This window comes from Myxine glutinosa, chromosome 2, assembly GCF_964187855.1.
Source record: "Myxine glutinosa chromosome 2, kmMyxGlut1.1, whole genome shotgun sequence".
Taxonomy (NCBI): Eukaryota; Metazoa; Chordata; class Myxini; order Myxiniformes; family Myxinidae; genus Myxine; species Myxine glutinosa.
Genome location: NC_136262.1, coordinates 248019703 through 248038803, shown reverse-complemented (window position 1 = coordinate 248038803; position 19101 = coordinate 248019703). Strand labels below are relative to the sequence as shown.

At 41.0% G+C, this 19101-nt stretch overlaps 1 long non-coding RNA gene across 1 annotated transcript; it reads right to left on the bottom strand.

The window, feature by feature from the left end:
• Nucleotides 1-1128: 1128 nt before the first annotated feature.
• On the bottom strand, nucleotides 1129-16282 carry LOC144890732 (uncharacterized). Its single transcript, XR_013622503.1, has 4 exons — nucleotides 16165-16282; nucleotides 15850-15934; nucleotides 13322-13555; nucleotides 1129-2496 (listed from the first exon to the last, which is right to left on the bottom strand). It is a non-coding gene; the product is annotated as an uncharacterized LOC144890732 (long non-coding RNA).
• Nucleotides 16283-19101: the final 2819 nt, after the last annotated feature.

Below are 19101 nucleotides of genomic sequence, written 5' to 3'. Positions count from 1 at the left end.
GGGGATGAGAGAGGTTTGGACGAGTGGGGATGAGAGAGGTTTGGACGAGTGGGGATGAGAGAGGTTTGGACGAGTGGGGCTGAGAGAGGTTTGGACGAGTGGGGATGAGAGAAGTTTGGACGAGTGTGGATGAGAGAGATTTGGACGAGTGGGGATGAGAGAGGTTTGGACGAGTGGGGATGAGAGAGGTTTGGACGAGTGGGGATGAGAGAGGTTTGGACGAGTGGGGATGAGAGAGCTTTGGACGAGTGGGGATGAGAGAGGTTTGGACGAGTGGGGATGAGAGAGGTTTGGACGAGTGGGGATGAGAGAGGTTTGGACGAGTGGGGATGAGAGAGCTTTGGACGAGTGGGGATGAGAGAGGTTTGGAGAGAGATTTGGACGAGTGGGGATGAGAAAGGTTTGGACGAGTGGGGATGAGAGAGGTTTGGACGAGTGACGATGAGAGAGGTTTGGACGAGTGGGGATGAGAGAGGTTTGGACGAGTGGGGATGAGAGAGGTTTGGACGAGTGGGGATGAGAGAGGTTTGGACGAGTGGGGATGAGAGAGGTTTGGACGAGTGGGGATGAGAGAGGTTTGGACGAGTGGGGATGAGAGAGGTTTGGACGAGTGGGGATGAGAGAGGTTTGGACGAGTGGGGATGAGAGAGGTTTGGACGAGTGGGGATGAGAGAGGTTTGGACGAGTGGGGATGAGAGAGGTTTGGACGAGTGGGGATGAGAGAGGTTTGGCATGCTTAGGGACATCACCAGCGTATTAAAAGTTAAAATGGCGGAGGAGGAAATTCTTTGTTTTTTTTTTTGTTACCTTCGCAAAAGCGGAAGGTTATGTTTTGATCGCTGTGTATTTATTTGTATGTCTGTGTGTGTGTGTGTATGTTATTCGCATAACTCAAAAAGTATTCAACCGAATTGCATGAAATTTGGTGGGATGATTGGTTATTATACGGGACACATTTGATTAGATTTTGGGAGCAATCGGGTCAAAGGTCAAGGTCAAGGTCACGAAAAGGTCAAAATCGTATTTTTGTTGTTCTGTTCCCTACACTCCCATGCCAAGTACAGAACAGTAGCTGCGGCGAAGGTATGCGCTCTACCGAGTGCCCGTTCTAGTTTGTTTTTGTTTTTTGGGCAATGAGGTGGTGAGATAGTGGGCGAAGGCGGTTTTCATGTGAAGAATGTAAAACAACAAACACACTATCCCTTGAAACCCTCTCACAGATGTGCACAATCACCCATCCATACTCAAGGTACCTTCAGGTACTGTCAATATTCCTTTACCTCTCTATGTCTAATGCATCTCGGTAACTACAGTTTATCATAACGATTTAAACTTATCCTCTGTTTCTGCTGACACTACGTTTCCAGGAAGACCAGTCCATACATTAACTATTCTCAATAACTACTCATAGCATTGACAGACTTTATAGCATTTTGCGAATGAGAATAATTATTGAGTGAATCTGAATTGGAAAACCTACCATGTTCCACGAAATAAACACATACAGGTGATGCATGTACACTTACAACAACAGCTGCTGTGCACAGCAGTGCATACAGTAGAAAACGAGAACGGCACTCGGTGGAGCCCCCGTACCTCCATCGGTCGGGCTGTGTCCATGTGGTTTTTACCTCTGCCCCACCCCCTTCCCACGCCTCCTCCCCCCAAAACCTCTCCCTCCCACAGATCTCCCTGCTCTCAAATGTTGTACTTGTGTGCTTCCCCCTCTCTCCCCATCTTGTCTACCGCTCCCTGTATCACATGTTTTATGTGTCAGTTTGTCTTTTTGTGATCAATGTTAGCTCTTACACGATCCTCGATCTTGAATACAAAAAAAAAAGAAAAAAAAAGAGCGCATACCTCCGGCAGGTGAACAGTTTACGTTTTGTATCCCACTGATGGGCCAGATCTGGATTCGGACCTGAACCGAAATCTAATCGGCTTGTTCTTGTCACCGAACCAACTCGTCCACCAAGTTTACTTATAACTCATCCATAACTTTTTAAAATATCATGTTATATGTCACTTTTCACCTGATCTCTCAATGGTGAGGAATCACTCAAAAATTAAATAATTATTCGAGCCGGATCCGAATCCGGATCTTCACCCAAATCTAATCATTTCATCCTTGTCACATACGCTACCTCTCCACCAAGTTTCGTCCAAATCCGTCCACAACCTTTTGAGATATCTTGTTCACAGACAAATAGACAAACAGACAGTGGTGAAAACACAACCTTCGTGCACCTTCGGTGGCGCAGGTAAAGAAGCAAGCAACAAAACTTTAAAAAAAAAAATTACATAAGTGGATTGTGTTCAACATTATCTCCCTATGGTTGAAGTCTCGTTCAAAGTTGCATAGATATGAGCACTCAGGCTGGTTGGAAGCAGGTAAGTATACCTGTATACAGTCTGGGTGGCAGGAGAACGAGAACCCAAGATGGCATGTTGATCCAACACACGAGTCATTTTGACACCAGGTTGTTTCTATTGAACCTGCAGAGCAGAGATTACAGCACAATTAAATTCTGACCTAAATCTTATGTCCGAAAGCTATGTGAAATGTAATGACCTGCAGAGGATTTTAAAAAAATTTAAACTAAATTTTTACTAAAAAAAATTTAGAGTAAATTTTTACTAAATTGAAATTTTAAATTTAAATTTCCAATTTTTACTAAATTTAAATTTTTGCTAAATTATGACAAAATTTTTACTAAATTATTACTAACTTAATTAAATTACGAAATTAATTAATTAAGCAATTACTAAATTACTATTACTAAATTAATTAACTATTACTAAATTATTAATAATAATAATAATTATGAATTATAATTATTAATAATAGTATTGTTATGTTAATAATAATAACATATTATTATTATAATTATTAATAATAAGAATATTATTAACAATAATATTAATAATAATAATATTTATTATTAATATTAACAATAAATTAATATGTTTAATGTTAATAATATTATTAACATTAAACATATTAATAAAATTATTATTATTAAGAATTAATATTATTATTAATATTATTTAATAATAATAATATAATTAATAATAATAATATTATTAATAAAATATTAATTAATTAATATTATTATTAAGAATTGATGTTAATAATATTATTATTATTATTAATTATTATTAATAATATTATTATTATTGTTAATAATAACATATTATTGTTAATAATATTATTAACATAATGTTAATAATAATAACATATTAATATGAATAATAAAAATTATTATTATTATTATATAATTATTAATAACTATTACTAAATGAATTAATTAAGCAATTACTAAATTACTATTACTAAACTAATTAATTTTTACTAAATTGTTACTAAATTTTTACTAAATTAATTATTTTAGACTAAATTTTTACTAAATTTAAATTTTAAATTTTTTAATTAAATTTTAGACGAAATTTTTACTAAATTTTTTTTTTTTTTCGTTTTTTAAACTAAATGTTTACTAAATCTTTGCTAAATTTTTACAGGTAATAAAATTTTTAAACCTGCAGAGCAGAGATTACAGCACAATTAAATTCTGACCTAAATGTTATGTCCGAAAGCTATGTGAAATGTAATGTCCCAACAACACAATTCCCCTCGTATGAACTAAACCACGAGTGCAACGGAGTTAGACACCCGAGGCCACTCTACATAAATCAATCACTAATTGAGGTTAAAGATAATTGCTTGCAAGACTCAATATGAACCACAGGTTTCACTCGACTGAGTACACGAGCTGCTATCTTCGGATCCCTGAACTATTTCGTTTCTATCTGTCTTCGGGGATCACATGCGAATAAGAAATGTGTATTTACAGGAACTTTAGAGCAGGATATACACTACATGACCAAAAGTATGTGGACACCCGAACATCACATCTCATTCCAAAATCATGGGCATTAATATGGAGTTGGTCCCCCCCCCTTTGCTGCAAAACAGTCTCCACTCTTCTGGGAAGGATTTCCACTAGATGTTAGAACATTGCTGCGGGGATTGACTTCCATTCGGCCACAAGAGCATTGGTGAGGTCGGGCACTGATGTTGGGCGATTAGGCCTGGTTCGCAGTCGGCGTTCCAATTCATTGAGTCAATAAGTATTGTTATGTTTGTGGTAATGTCAATCGTTTACAATGCATGCATAGACGATTCGTGTCATTTCGGGTGTATTGCATAAGAAATGCCAGTTCAGCTGTGGATCCCAAATAGGACCTTTTCGTATTTATTTTTCCTTTTTCTTAAAGTTTACACCATATCCACTCCCTTTACGCCACCTGATTTTGACTGTTGGTGGTGGTGCAGAAAAACATCTTTGGAAAGGATTCAACCCTTTTTCTTTCAAGCAAGAAAGTGTGGGCAGTAGGAAGAAGAAGAAGAGCGTCTATTGGCGGTGTGGTAAAAAACAAATGCTTGCTCGTCGTGTGTGAACGGCTTCAGTGAGCGTGTTGGTGAGAGAGAGATTCGATCTCTTCCGGTCACATTTTTGTGACCTGAAAAAAATGGCTGAAATAAATTGGCTGAAAAACAAATGGAGAAATGTTGCATGGAAGACGATAAGGAGATCGAAGAACTACAAAAGGAAAGAGATGAGGCACTGCAACAGCTAAAGCAGATGGAGAAGAATTGTATGGAAGTTAAAAAGGAAACAAAGGAACAAAAGGAAAGTCTTTGAAGGGTCGAGGAAGAAAGAAAAGAGATCGTGTGAGCCTTTGAAGAGATTCAGAGATGGAAAGAAACAGCTGAGATGGAGTGGAAAGACAAGGAAGTGAGAATCAAACAACTAGAGGAGGAAAAGATGAAGATTGAGGAGATCTGCAAGGTGATGAGAGATATAGAAAAGGAGAATAAGAAAAGGGACGAAGAAGAAAAAGAAAGGGAGCATCGGTTGAAGGGAAGTGTAGAGGAAAGAATCAAACATGACAAATAAGTTGCAGGAAGAGTTGAATAAGCGGCACACTAACATTTGCATCCTGCAGGGTCGGCTACACCTACAGTGGGCCGTGGAAGAAACACGATGCTGGAGGCAGCAGCTAAAAGAACAAACTATAATAAGGGAGCAACTGGTGAAGGATGTGGACAACCTGCAACGCCAGTTTAGTGAGGTAAAGCAGGAATATGATGAGCAAAACGTGGCAGGAAGCAGGCTGACCCAGGAAAACCTTCAGAAGAGTGCTGAACTAACGGCTTGTGTGGAAGAGATTGGCTGGCTGAAGCAAGAGATGCGTCAGCTAAAAGAAAAAGTGAGATTGGAGAAAGAAGGAAGAACACGGATAGAGAAGGAAACACGCAGGGAGCATGACCAGGAAATTGGTAAATTGAAAGAAAAGAGGAGGTTGGAGAGTGATGAGAAGGAGAGGTTAGTGAAGGAAACACAGAAGGAACATTACCGAACGATGGGCAAACTGAAAGAAAAGAGGAGGTTGGAGAGTGATGAGGAGAGGTTAGTGAAGGAAACACAGAAGGAACATTACCGAGCGATGGCCAAATTGAAATAAAAGAGGAGATTGGAGAGTGATGAGGAGAGGTTAGTGAAGGAAACACAGAAGGAACATTACCGAACGATGGGCAAACTGAAAGAAAAGATGAGATTGGAGAGTGATGAGAAGGAGAGTTTAGTGAAGGAAACACAGAAGGAACATTACCGAACGATGGGCAAACTGAAAGAAAAGAGGAGGTTGGAGAGTGATGAGGAGAGGTTAGTGAAGGAAACACAGAAGGAACATTACCGAGCGATGGCCAAATTGAAATAAAAGAGGAGGTTGGAGAGTGATGAGGAGAGGTTAGTGAAGGAAACACAGAAGGAACATTACCGAGCGATGGCCAAATTGAAATAAAAGAGGAGATTGGAGAGTGATGAGGAGAGGTTAGTGAAGGAAACACAGAAGGAACATTACCGAACGATGGGCAAACTGAAAGAAAAGATGAGATTGGAGAGTGATGAGAAGGAGAGTTTAGTGAAGGAAACACAGAAGGAACATTACCGAACGATGGGCAAACTGAAAGAAAAGAGGAGGTTGGAGAGTGATGAGGAGAGGTTAGTGAAGGAAACACAGAAGGAACATTACCGAGCGATGGCCAAATTGAAATAAAAGAGGAGGTTGGAGAGTGATGAGGAGAGGTTAGTGAAGGAAACACAGAAGGAACATTACCGAACGATGGGCAAACTGAAAGAAAAGATGAGATTGGAGAGTGATGAGAAGGAGAGTTTAGTGAAGGAAACACAGAAGGAACATTACCGAACGATGGGCAAACTGAAAGAAAAGAGGAGGTTGGAGAGTGATGAGGAGAGGTTAGTGAAGGAAACACAGAAGGAACATTACCGAGCGATGGCCAAATTGAAATAAAAGAGGAGGTTGAAGAGTGAGGAGGAAATTTAAAAAACAGCGAACTGAGCTGGAGCAGAAGCAAACAAAATGTGAATTGCATAGCAAGTTGGGGGTTGTGGTACCAGCTCAAGGGGGAACAGCAGTTCTGCAGAAGTTGGTAGCCCTGATCCAGAGGATAAAGAGGGAAATGGAACAGACTCGGCCTGTTGGGGAAGCGATTACCATCTTCGAAATTGGTCAGGAATTGTCACTAAAGGAAAACGGGTATGGTGAGGAAGGAACTAATTATGGTGAGAGTGATGTAGAGAGGATTGATAAAGAGGAGAATGAAAAAGAATCGTCTTCAAGTTTTCTGAAATGCTTTGCACATCAAAGTGAGGAGGCATGGCAGAAAGAGAAGGTGCATGGAACTCAAGGGAATCCAGAGAGTGGAATTCTTGAGAAAAACGAGCAGATTGATGCTGAGAGTGGTTATGACAAAGAAGATGGAACTGCAAAGGAAGAGGCAGATGGGGAGGATGAAGAACTGTCTTCATATCAAAGGACACAGGAAATACATCCCAGCACAGACATTGTAAAATGCCTGCAAGGAAACCTTATGCAGTCATTGGAAGGAGAGATGAATAGGAGTGGCTCAGATGATCAAGTTGGTGAGGTTGAAATTAGTGCTGGTGTGAAGAGCAAAGCTGATAGTGATTGCGACAATAGCTCAGATGGTGAAGCAAGGCCAAGATTGAAAGGCAATAAAAAACAGAGCCTTATGTACAGTGCATTCAGAAAGTATTCAGACCCCTTCACTTTTTTCACATTTTGTTATGTTGCAGCCTTATGCTGAAATCGTTTAAATTCATTTTTTCCCTCATCAATCTACACTCGATACTCCATAATGACAAAGAGAAAACAGGATTTTAGAAAGTTTTGCAAATTTATTAAAAAGAAAAAACTGAAATATCACATTGACATAAGTATTCAGACCCTTTGCTATGACACTTGAAATTTAGCTCAGGTGCCTCTCATTTCTCTTGATCATCTTTGAGATGTTTCTACACCTTGATTGGAGTCCACCTGTGGTAAATTCAATTGATTGGACATGATTTGGAAAGGCACACACCTGTCTATATAAGGTCTCACAGCTGACAATGCAAATCAGAGCAAAAAACAAGCCATGAGGTCGAAGGAACTGCCTGCAGAGCTCAGAGACAGGATTGTGTCGAGGCACAGATCTGGGGAAACCTACAAAAAAACTTCTGCTGCATTGAAGGTTCCCAAGAGCACAGTGGCCTCCATAATTCTTAAATGGAAGAAGTTTGGAACAACCAGGACTCTTCCTCGAGCTGGCCGCCCGGCCAAACAGCAATCGGGGGAGAAGGGCCTTGGTAAGAGAGAGAACCCGATGGTCACTCTGGCTGAGCTCCAAAGATCCTGTGTGGAGATGGGAGAAACTTCCAGAAGGACAACCATCACTGCAACACTCCACCGATCTGGGCTTTATGGCAGAGTGGCCAGACGGAAGCCTCTCCGCAGTGAAAGACACATGAAAGCCCACAGAATCTTGATTCTCACAGTCTGAGAGTCCTTCAGGAACTTTTTTGCAAACTCCAAGGAGGCTTTAAAGTGTCAGGTGTTCATGTGTCAGGTGATACTAAAGTCAGGTAGAAAACAAAAATGAGTGAGGTTCATGGTTGTTTTGATAAGAAACAATGGAATTACAAAGTAAGGAAGAAGAAGAACACCAATGTTCAGAATGGATATACTGTAAACCCCCAGGATCAATGCAGCAGGCGATGATGGAGGGGAAAGAGTCGCGAGAACATGCCGCATACAGAAATAGAGATTGAGGGACCATGAGAGGGATGGCGACACGGATGGATCGAAACAGGAGATATGTTCAAGTAGGAACAAAAGAGTGGAGTGTGAGGTGATTGGTGTTCTGGGGGTCTGTTATGATGAACAGGGGTGTACTGCAGACTGGGGTCATGATTATAGTAGGAAGGGATAGTAATTGGAGTTAACGGAACCCCACACCACTGGAAACTGTGGCGCCACCGTGGACACTGAACCCGATTAGTAGGATCTTCAAGGTGAGTTATGCCATCCAGATTGATGACAGTAATGGAGCGAGGTGCACCCAGCCTAGGGATGCAGATACCTGTGGGTGGCGGCAAATTAGGATGAGCAAGGAGGTATGGGCCTGTGGCGCATGTAGGTGGGATAGCCCATGCGACTGTACCCCCCCCCCTTCCCCCTCCCCCTTGGTGATTAAGTGCCAGGAGAGCACAGTGTTCAGGTGCAGGAAAGGGCACAGTTTGGCTATGCGATTGGAGTCCTTGGGCTGCAATTCCTGAGGGCTTGGGTCACCTGTGTGTACAGCGCAGTCTGTGTGAGGCCTGGTTAATTGGGGGTCACAAACTTTGGGTGCGCTACAATGCAATGGAGTGTCGAGTCACAGAGATTGCTACTGAGGGGAGGCAGTTTTGGATAAATTGGGGTGCTTGAACAGGTCCAGAGTTGGGGTAGTTGCGACAAATGGGATAGGGCTGATGATTGACCATGTGGAAAGATATTGAGGCGGAACTCCTGCTTTACACCCATTTAAAAAACGGGCCCTGTAAATTGCTTTACTAGTTAGGGGTGGGGTGCCTTACCTCTCTTCTGATGCATTGGGGAGGGGATTTTGTGCTTTGTTTTACCACACACCCTCCAGATAGGTTGAGCACCTCATGCTATTGCTGTACATCATCATGGTCACTTGAATAATCGGATGCTGAAGCCACTACCAGGAAGCTTCTTGGAAGCCGAGAAGAGAGCAGCACACATACTGCCAACTTACCTGTCGTCACCTACATCATGCCTGGCAATGACGTCATGCAGCGCCTGTAGATGGAATAGGAAAGGAGCAGTGTACAATAAAAGCTGACCTTCTGTACTCTTGTCTCATAGTCATCATTTGATATCAACCCAAATTTCTGGAGTGTAGAGCAATAATAACAAATTTGCCTTCACTGTTCCAATACTTATGGAGGGCACTGCACATCCTGTTATCTGCTCCACTATTAGAGGTAGTTCTAGATTTGTAGTGTTGGTTTGTGTAATTAGCTTCGGGGTATGGTGAAAACTGTTAGACAGCTCAATGGTGAGAGCACACATGTCTATCTACAAGCTGTCCTGCTATCCCAGGATAAATGATGTCTTTTTTCAAAGGTAAAATTAACTCACCAGATCGAGGTTTGGCCCTGGAGGTGATTGGCAAACAGCTTAACATTTAGTCTGCTTGTCTCAAGTTGTACATTTATTGGGATATGTCCAGTGATGAGCAGTTGTTCGTATATAGTATTGTGAACACCAACTGCAGTACGTGTGGTTTTCTGCATTTTTAAAATTCATTTTCTCTGCAACCGTTGGTCCGATTAACACAAAAGCTTACCATAGGAGTGCCTCCGCCTGTATAATTTTTTATTTACAATTATGACGTCATAGCTCACATGGTATGCACGCCATCTTGGAAAAACTTTGCACCTCTATATCTCTGAAACCACTCCATGGAAAAAATTGAGACCTGGCTCATTGTCAAGTACTCCCCATTGGGAATAAGATATGTTAATGATGTCATCGGGGCCTTCGTTATGACGTCATAATTCGACAAGTGCAACGCTTGATCCGATCAGTATGATTTTTTTTTTCTCTGCAACTATTGGACTGATGGAGACGAACTTTTTACCATAAGAGCGCCTCCTCGTGTAGAATATGTTTTATGATAATCATGACGTCATAGGTCATGTGGTACAGGCACCATTTTGGAAAACCGAAAAACGTTGAACCACTATACCTACAAAACCGCTCCATGGAAAAAATTGAAACATGGCTCATTGTAAAGAACTCCACATGGGGAATAAGTGTTGTTAACGATGACGTCAGTGGTGCCGTAATTATGACGTCATAATTCGACAGGGACAATGCTTAGTCTGATCAGTTTGAAATTTATTGAGCATGATCTATGCAGCAATTATATTAGAGGATATACATTTATGATGTCATCGCTCACATGGTCTGGCAGCCATATTGGATCAAAGAAAAAAAACATTCAAAAACAGAAGAGTTGGCTTGCACTAAGTTGACTGCGCAGGATAAGTATTCTATGAATACCATCTAGTTTTATTGATGAAATCCATCACTGGCTGCACCAAATGGAAGATCTTTAACATAGTCCAACACCGATCATCCACTATTACATTAATTGATGTCTACAAGCAAATATATGATGACAAGACTGCTCAATCTTCTGTCCAAACTCTGCAATTGTGATTTCAGCCTATATATTTTCTGTCATTGTCAAAATGAAAATATATCATTATGTGGAATTAGTACTCTTTTGTAGTCTAATGGTCCAATTAAAATGTCTATCTTCAATCTTGTGATATCTGATAGGATGATGCACAGTTTGGTATAACATCACCATTAAATTTGGGCCTACATAATTTGGGCCTTCATCACCATGAAAAGAAATACTGTCTTTGGTATAACAATCTGAAACACGAATGTGTTACGGATCACGAATGGATTGATCACTAACCAAAGCAACGCAACTACTGATCATACTTACAATAGCTTCACAACATGTGTAAGCACAAGGATCTAAGTGACTTCATTGGGCTGTGACAGCAGGTCTGCTTGTCTCTGAAAGAAGTCGCTGAGCTGCCAAAAAACTTTCATCAATAGAATCTCTCAGATCCATGACAATGTTGCAGCAAATCATTCACCAGCGAGCTCAACTCTGAATGCAAAATAAGAACCACTGGCAGAGAATGCCGACACAGTCGATCCATATAATGGGAAGCCACAGATTTACAAGGAGCAAAATCGATTAAATATTCAGCACTGGACAAGTTCATGACATATCCACAATAACAATGGGTTAGGTGTTGCAAACTATCGGCATCGGTGGTTACCCCTTTCCAGGAGCCAGTGATAAACACAAAAGCCCAAATACGACACCTACAGCCGTGCTGTGATATACTCAGGCTCGACTCTGGATCAATGTATTACAAGTCACATTTTGCACTATTTCAAAGTGGAGGTGAGAAAGTATGTTGGAAGCCATAGGAATCATTGGAACCACTGATGAGGGTAATAATCAGTTGGCATGATTTACACGCAAGGATACACACGAGGAACCTTGGTGCAGGATGATGCCATTCAGCCCATCATGCCTGAGATGCAACAACCCTTGAAAACACCACCCATCCACACACAATTAGCTACCTATAAGCCCTGTCAATATCCCCATGCCAACAACTCCAATTCAGATTGGTGTCCATCTAATTCCAATTTGAGCCTATCTACTGCCACTACTTTTCCAGGGAGACCATGATCTTACAGCAAGAACAAAAAGTATCTCACATCAGGGCTAACAGAAGTCACGCTCTCACAATTGTTACGGATTCGTCACTTCTGCCTTTGTTGTTATTATATACTTGTAGGATTTTTAGTTTCAGCTAATATTGTTGTTAAGATTTCTGTGTGAAATGGAGATGACTTTAGTAAAAGGTAAAAAATAAATGTTTGTGGAAGAAAAAGAAAAACGTGAAAAAGAAACCGGAAGAGGAGGAAAATCGGCAGGGGAAAGCGACAGCTATGAGTTGCATCGAGGCTGCGAGCGGACTTCCTCGTTATTGGTTGCGAATGAATTGAGGCTTCCCGTGAAAGGGATTGCCCGTGACATCGTTCCATATTGAGATTGCAATTAAACCTGCGTCTCAGGTTTTGGTACCAAGCGTGAACTTTTGTTGGCGGGAAGGAAAGCGCCTCCAGTACAGGCCGATCTGCCATTTTTCCTCGGGGAGGCCGTCCGACTGGTGCATCGTGTTTTGTCATTGGGATTCCCATATCGACATCATTGTGTTGATCACCGTTGGTTTCCATATCAGCTTAATCGTTGGTGGACGTGGGGCGTAGATTGCACTCACGTTTTGGGGGATCGTTACCCCGTGCCACCATCTGCCCAACCTCTCACCTCGTAACTCCTCGTCCGCAGCCGTGCCGATACCTGCCTATAGTTCTTGCCGTTCTGCACGACTTCGAACTTCGCTCAGCGTGGGGGTTCGTGCACGGACTTCTGGATTGTTACATTCCACTCGCGTTTGGCGTATCGTTAGTTTATTGATTTGAGAGTATTGGGGAATGATGGTACCATCATATGTATTGTTCATGAGATGCAAGTTCATGAATTTTCATGGTACTTTCTTTAATAGTGTTATTATTGTGTATGTGAGAGTTCTTAATACAATTACTTATTTTGTTCTACACAATTGCATTGGTGTGGTTTTACCATGGTTTCGAACACTCAAAATATCAGATCTTTCTGCGGCGTTCCCTCTCGAGACTCTGAGGCACCATAACCGGAGTTTGGGGAGGTAACACGTAACACAATGTTATTACAACTTAATACAAGTAACCTTAATGCAGAATTTGGCCCATCATAACTGTGCTCTGTTATTGTACCTTTGCTCAGCTTTCAGGTAGTCATGATGGCAATCCATCACAGGACATTCATTTCCCCTTTTCTTGGAATTGATACCTGCAGTTCATCAGCTTGATTCTGCAATTCAATATCTGGAAACTGTTGCTCTCTAATGCATGCCATTTGTTGAGCCACAACAATAAGTCCATTGTGTATAAATTTAATGTTAATTACATTGTACAATAATTATTTATCGATTTTGCAATTGATTTCCTGCTACTTTTCTTCACTTTTCAGGGGCACCTTTGCATAGTGGCGACTCATTGAAAGCGGACGTAATATATTACACAAGCAGTTGCAAAGATCGTTTTCAATCGAGCACTTCATAGGTCCACTGATTAATTGTGCGTCTGCGTGATTGATTACGCTCTGTTGTTTCCCACTGGAAGCCACAGAGAAGCTGGATTCAAAACACATTATGGTGGAAATGAATATTTAAATATGCACCTTCAAGGCTCAACTGCCGTGCCTTCAATAGGGTTTCCCGACGATGCGTGTAAAGAAGCAGGGCATGAAGCATCACCAGCACGTTTGGTGGTTGCGTAGAAGTCGTTGCTGCTCTTCCCAGGTTGCAGTGTTGGGGTCACTTTGCTTCCCCCAGAGGTTGCTTCTCCAGTCCAACAATTGGCTCAGAGATTAAACCCTCCACCTCCAATTAGCAACAAAGCAACGGCTCAGCTCCTTGGAAGAAATATCGTCATACAAAAGGAAACACAACCAACATTATTGTCATATACTGCATACACATTGCCTCTTACAATGGGGATAAGGGGTGGGGGATACTTTATTCTGAGTTAAGTTGTTTGTTGCTAACACTGAAGATGTTCAGCAGCAAACTGTCTGATGTTGTGTTAATCTTTCATGTTTCTGATTGTAATCCCTAATGGAACATTGTGCATTGGAGTGGTTCTGTTTGAAGTTGCGTTGGAAACCGTTTCAATGCCTACCTATAATCACATGACAATGCCATGTCCGAGGTACTTCCATACCATCTATAGCCGCAGTGTGTTTACATGATCGATTCAACATTCAAAAGCAGTGAGTTTTGAAATGACAAACTGCCATCCGACTCAGCACATGAACAATGTGCTATTTCCAGAGCCAACTGTGATCTGAAGGGAAATTCATTATTCCTGTGGTCTGTCACAAAAGTGCAGAACATTATGTATCTTGGCTGAAGAGCAATTGTCTTGGCCAAGATTTTGGCACAATAAGTTGTTGACTCCTTGTGCAAGTAATAATGTGATGGTTGCACCTGTAATGAGTTGCTCATGCTACTTCATAGACCTTTGCAAACTTATTTTCTTTGCAAAATTTAGCTAATAGTGTAGCAGCATAGCAAACCTGTTGTGCATTTTGTGATACAAGCACCAAATTTGGCACAAATGTACATTAATATGTTGCGAACATTTTCAGATATTGGGCCACTTGAAATTCCGTAATTTTTTTTTTCAAATTTTTTCAAATTTCGTAATTTCAAATTTTTCGGGTGACACCGTCACAATTTCGGTCTTCGAGGCCGGCCGATATAGTGGGGCGGCTTAGCCCAAATATTCAAAAGAATTGTGCATTTTGTGATACAAGCACCAAATTTGGCACAAATGTACATTAATATGTTGCGAACATTGTGTGGTCAGCAATGAAGACGAGAGTCTGAATTACATGTATGCAAAAGACCTTGTGAACCAGTGAAGCAAATACACGGGTAAGCATGAATTAAATCTAGGGCATGATATAATTTCCATGATGTTTACCTCTACACTCAATGGTGGAAGGAGGTAATGTTTTGATCCCAGCTTGTCTGTATGTCTGTTTGTCTGTTAGTCCACAAAATTCCAGACAAAGCTTGTAGTAGTGGTAGTTGTAGTGGTAGTGGTGATAACAGAAATTGTTATATAGAACTGAACTTATATTATTATTATATGCAGAAAATAACTTCATTTCTATATGCCCTGCAGTGGACAGGTTAATTGGTTTATGCACTGAAGGGGTCACCCTGGTGTGCACTGCTGTGTTCTGCCTCACTGAGTTGTTCAGGTATGATGTACTCAGCACAAGCTTCCGGTCGGCCCGGAGGTGGGGGTGCGGGGCCTGTCACGGAACGTCAAAACAAACGGCCTGCCGGGGCCGCCCAAAAGTCGGGCGTGAGGGGCGCGTCCACTAATGGAACGCCTCTCGCTTCCCAGATCGAGGGCCACGTGGTCAGGAGAACCTCGTCCCTTCCGGTCACACTTTGCCTATCGGCCGGCCTCGAAGACCGAAATTGTGACGGTGTCACCCGAAAAATTTGAAATTACGAAATTTGAAAAAATTTGAAAAAAAAAATTACGGAATTTCAAGTGGCCCAATATCTGAAAATGTTCGCAACATATTAATGTACATTTGTGCCAAATTTGGTGCTTGTACCACAAAATGCACAATTCTTTTGAATATTTGGGCTAAGCCGCCCCACTATAAAGGGAGGAGTTACAAAATAGAGTATTAAAGGATATAATAATCAAAGGAGCAGTGGAACATGCAACAAAAGTACAATAAAAACACCACTCGGTACAGTGCATACCTCCACCAAGCTGAACAGTTTACGTTTTGTATCCCACTGATAGGCCGGATCTTGATTTGGACCTGAATCAAAGACTAATCGACTTGTTGTTGTCGCCCAACCAACGCAACCACCAAGTTTTGTCATAATTCATCCATTGCTTTTTGAAATATCATGCTATATATCGTTTTTGACTCCATCTTTCATTGGTGAAGAATCACTTAAAAAATAATGCATATCGTATTCGGATCTGCATTTGGATCTTCACCAAACTTGAATCAACTATTCCGTGTCACAAACCCAAACTGTCCACGAATTTACATCTGAATCTGTCCACAACTTTTTGAGATATCCTGCTATGTATCGTTTGTGGCCTTATCAATCATTGGTGAAGAAGCACTTTTGAAAGTTCTAGTATCCAGATCCACATATTCACCAAAATCGAATCCATTCGTCCTCGTGACACAACCAACCTCTCCATCAAATGTCGTCCGAATCCATCCATAACGTTTTGATATATCCTGTTCACAGACAGACAAACAGACAGGGGTGAAAACATGACCTCTGCACACCTTAGGTGGCAGAAGTAAACAGTATCCCACAGCAAAAAAATAACATCAATTGCGAAAACAAAGAATGAGAGGTCAGGAAGATCACAGGACCTGATGGAAGACAACATGAAATAATGGCAGACTTCTGCCTTGATACACCGGAAGGAAAAGAGTATCAGGCACATAAAATATTGCAATACCTCAGGTGGAGTGAAAAAGAGGCCAAAGGAATGAAGGTTAGTAAAAACTAGAGCAATGCGACTGTGTCGCCAATATGCCTCCGGATAGTCCCACAACAGGGAGAAGCCCTCTTTCACTGTCCTAAAAATAAACAAGTTTCATTTAAATCCTTTCAGCTGTTTTGAAGTATCACATTTTCACCAGACAGGACAGGTTTCACATCAATCGGTGAAGTGCTTTCAGAGAAGGGTTTTTTTTTTAAAATATCGGCTTTCAAGCTAATATGGCTGCCACACCACATGACATATGACATGAAAAATGTACACACTGAATATGCATGGGTAGAGGATCACGTTTGTGAAGTTTTGTGTTGATCGGATAAGGTTCGTTTTCATATTCAATATGGCTGCCAAACCACATGACCTATGGGTCATTATTTTCAAACTATATGCAACAGTGGTGCTCGATTATATTTGTAAAATTTCGCATCGATAGAGTAAGTGGTTTCAGAGATATAATTATTTAATATTTTCCTTCAATCCAATATGGCTGCCACACCATGTGACCAAAGATGTTTTTGTGATCATATTTTAATCACCATGCCTAGTCACTGACACACGTAAAGTTTCGAGTCAATCGATTTGGTGGTTTGGGAGAATATGTTTTTGTAAGGTTTTAGGTTAAATCCAATATGGCTGCCAAACCATGTGACCGAGATCATGTGCATGCAATTTCAGATTTTTAGGATAAGGAATTCGATAACATTTTTGGCTGGTATACCACTTCACCTGTGATGTTATCATTACAATGCTTTTGTTCCCCATTGGGAGTACTTGTCAATGTGCCAAGTTTCAACTAATTTTTCCATTCAGCAGTTTCTGAGAAATATTTTTTAATTATTTACGTTCAGTCCAAGATGGCTGAGCCTGGTGTTGGCTTAGCTGTTAGGGTGCCAGCTTGGGATCCTAGGATCCTGGGTTTGAATCTTGGTCGATCGCTGAATTAACGCCAGGGGGTAATTTCCTGTGTGTCGCAAGAGGCGACTAACAGGGTTGGCGGCAGGAAAGGTATCCGGCCATAAAACATTGCTTCAAAAAGGGGACCAAGGTGGCCAAAACAGGCCAACCCCCGCTCTGCGGGGAAAAATGGCCTCTAAAGGAGGTTCCTTTTTTTAAATTCCAAGATGGCTGCAATACCACGTGACCTATGACATCACAATTGTGATAAAAACATTCTGCATGGGTGACTGGGTGTCACTCCTACCCTGAAAGTTTCGCCTTAATCGGACATGTGGTTGCTGATAAAAAAATTGTTGCTGAGAAATTGACATGAAAGTTTAAGAGGGTTTGCATACCAAGTCACTGAATTCAACCAAGTATTTTTGAGGTCATCATAGGTCAACAACTTATTTTATGGATTTAGCAAGCATCGTGCTTTGCATGACATATTTCTTGTTTTTTGTGTGAACAAGATATCTCAAAAAGTTGTGGACGAAATCCAACGAAATTTGGCAGAGAAGTAGTGTATGAAGGACGAAATGATTAGATTTTGGTGAAGATCTGGATTCGGATCCGGCTAGTATAAATTTTAAGTGAATCTTCACCATTGGGAGATAGGGCCAAAAACGATACATAGCAGGATATCTCAAAAAGTTGTGGACGGATTTAGACGAAACTTGGTGGACAGGTTGGGTATCTGACAAGGACAAATAGATTCGATTTTGTTGAAGATCTGAATATGGATTCGGATACGAGAATTATTTAATTTTTTAAGTGATTCTTCACCATTGGGAGATCGGGCCAAAAACGATACATAGCAGGATATCTCAAAAAGTTGTGGACGGATTTGGACGACACTTGGTGGACAGGTTGGGTGTCTGACAAGGACAAACAGATTCGATTTTGTTGAAGATCTGAATATGGATTCGGATACGAGAATTATTTAATTTATTAAGTGATTCTTCACCATTGGGAGATAGGGCCAAAAACGATACGTAGCAGGCTATCTCAAAAAGTTGTGGACGGATTTGGACGAAACTTGGTGAACAGGTTGGGTATCTGACAAGGACAAATAGATTCGATTTTGTTGAAGATCTGAATATGGATTAGGATAGGAGAATTATTTGATTTTTTAAGTGATTCTTCACCATTGGGAGATATGGCCAAAAACGATACATAGCAGGATATCTCAAAAAGTTGTGGATGAATTTGGGCGACACTTGGCGGACAGGTTGGGTGTCTGACAAGGACAAATAGATTCGATTTTGTTGAAGATCTGAATATGGATTCGAATACGAGAATTATTTGATTTTTAAAGTGATTCTTCACTATTGGGAGATATGGCCAAAAACGATACGTAGCAGGCTATCTCAAAAAGTTGTGGACGGATTTGGACGACACTTGGTGGACAGGTTGGGTGTTTGACAAGGACAAATAGTTTCGATTTTGTGGAAGATCTGAATATGGATTCGGATACGAGAATTATTTAATTTTTTAAGTGATTCTTCACCATTGGGAGATAGGGCCAAAAACGATACGTAGCAGGCTATCTCAAAAAGTTGTGGACGGATTTGGACGACACTTGGTGGACAGGTTGGGTGTCTGACAAGGACAAATAGATTCGATTTTGTGGAAGATCTGAATATGGATTCGGATACGAGAATTATTTAATTTTTTAAGTGATTCTTCACCATTGGGAGATAGGGCCAAAAACGATACGTAGCAGGCTATCTCAAAAAGTTGTGGACGGATTTGGACGACACTTGGTGGACAGGTTGGGTGTCTGACAAGGACAAATAGATTCGATTTTGTGGAAGATCTGAATATGGATTCGGATACGAGAATTATTTAATTTTTTAAGTGATTCTTCACCATTGGGAGATAGGGCCAAAAACGATACGTAGCAGGATATATCAAAAATTTATGAACGAGCTATGACTCAATTTGGTGGACGAGTTG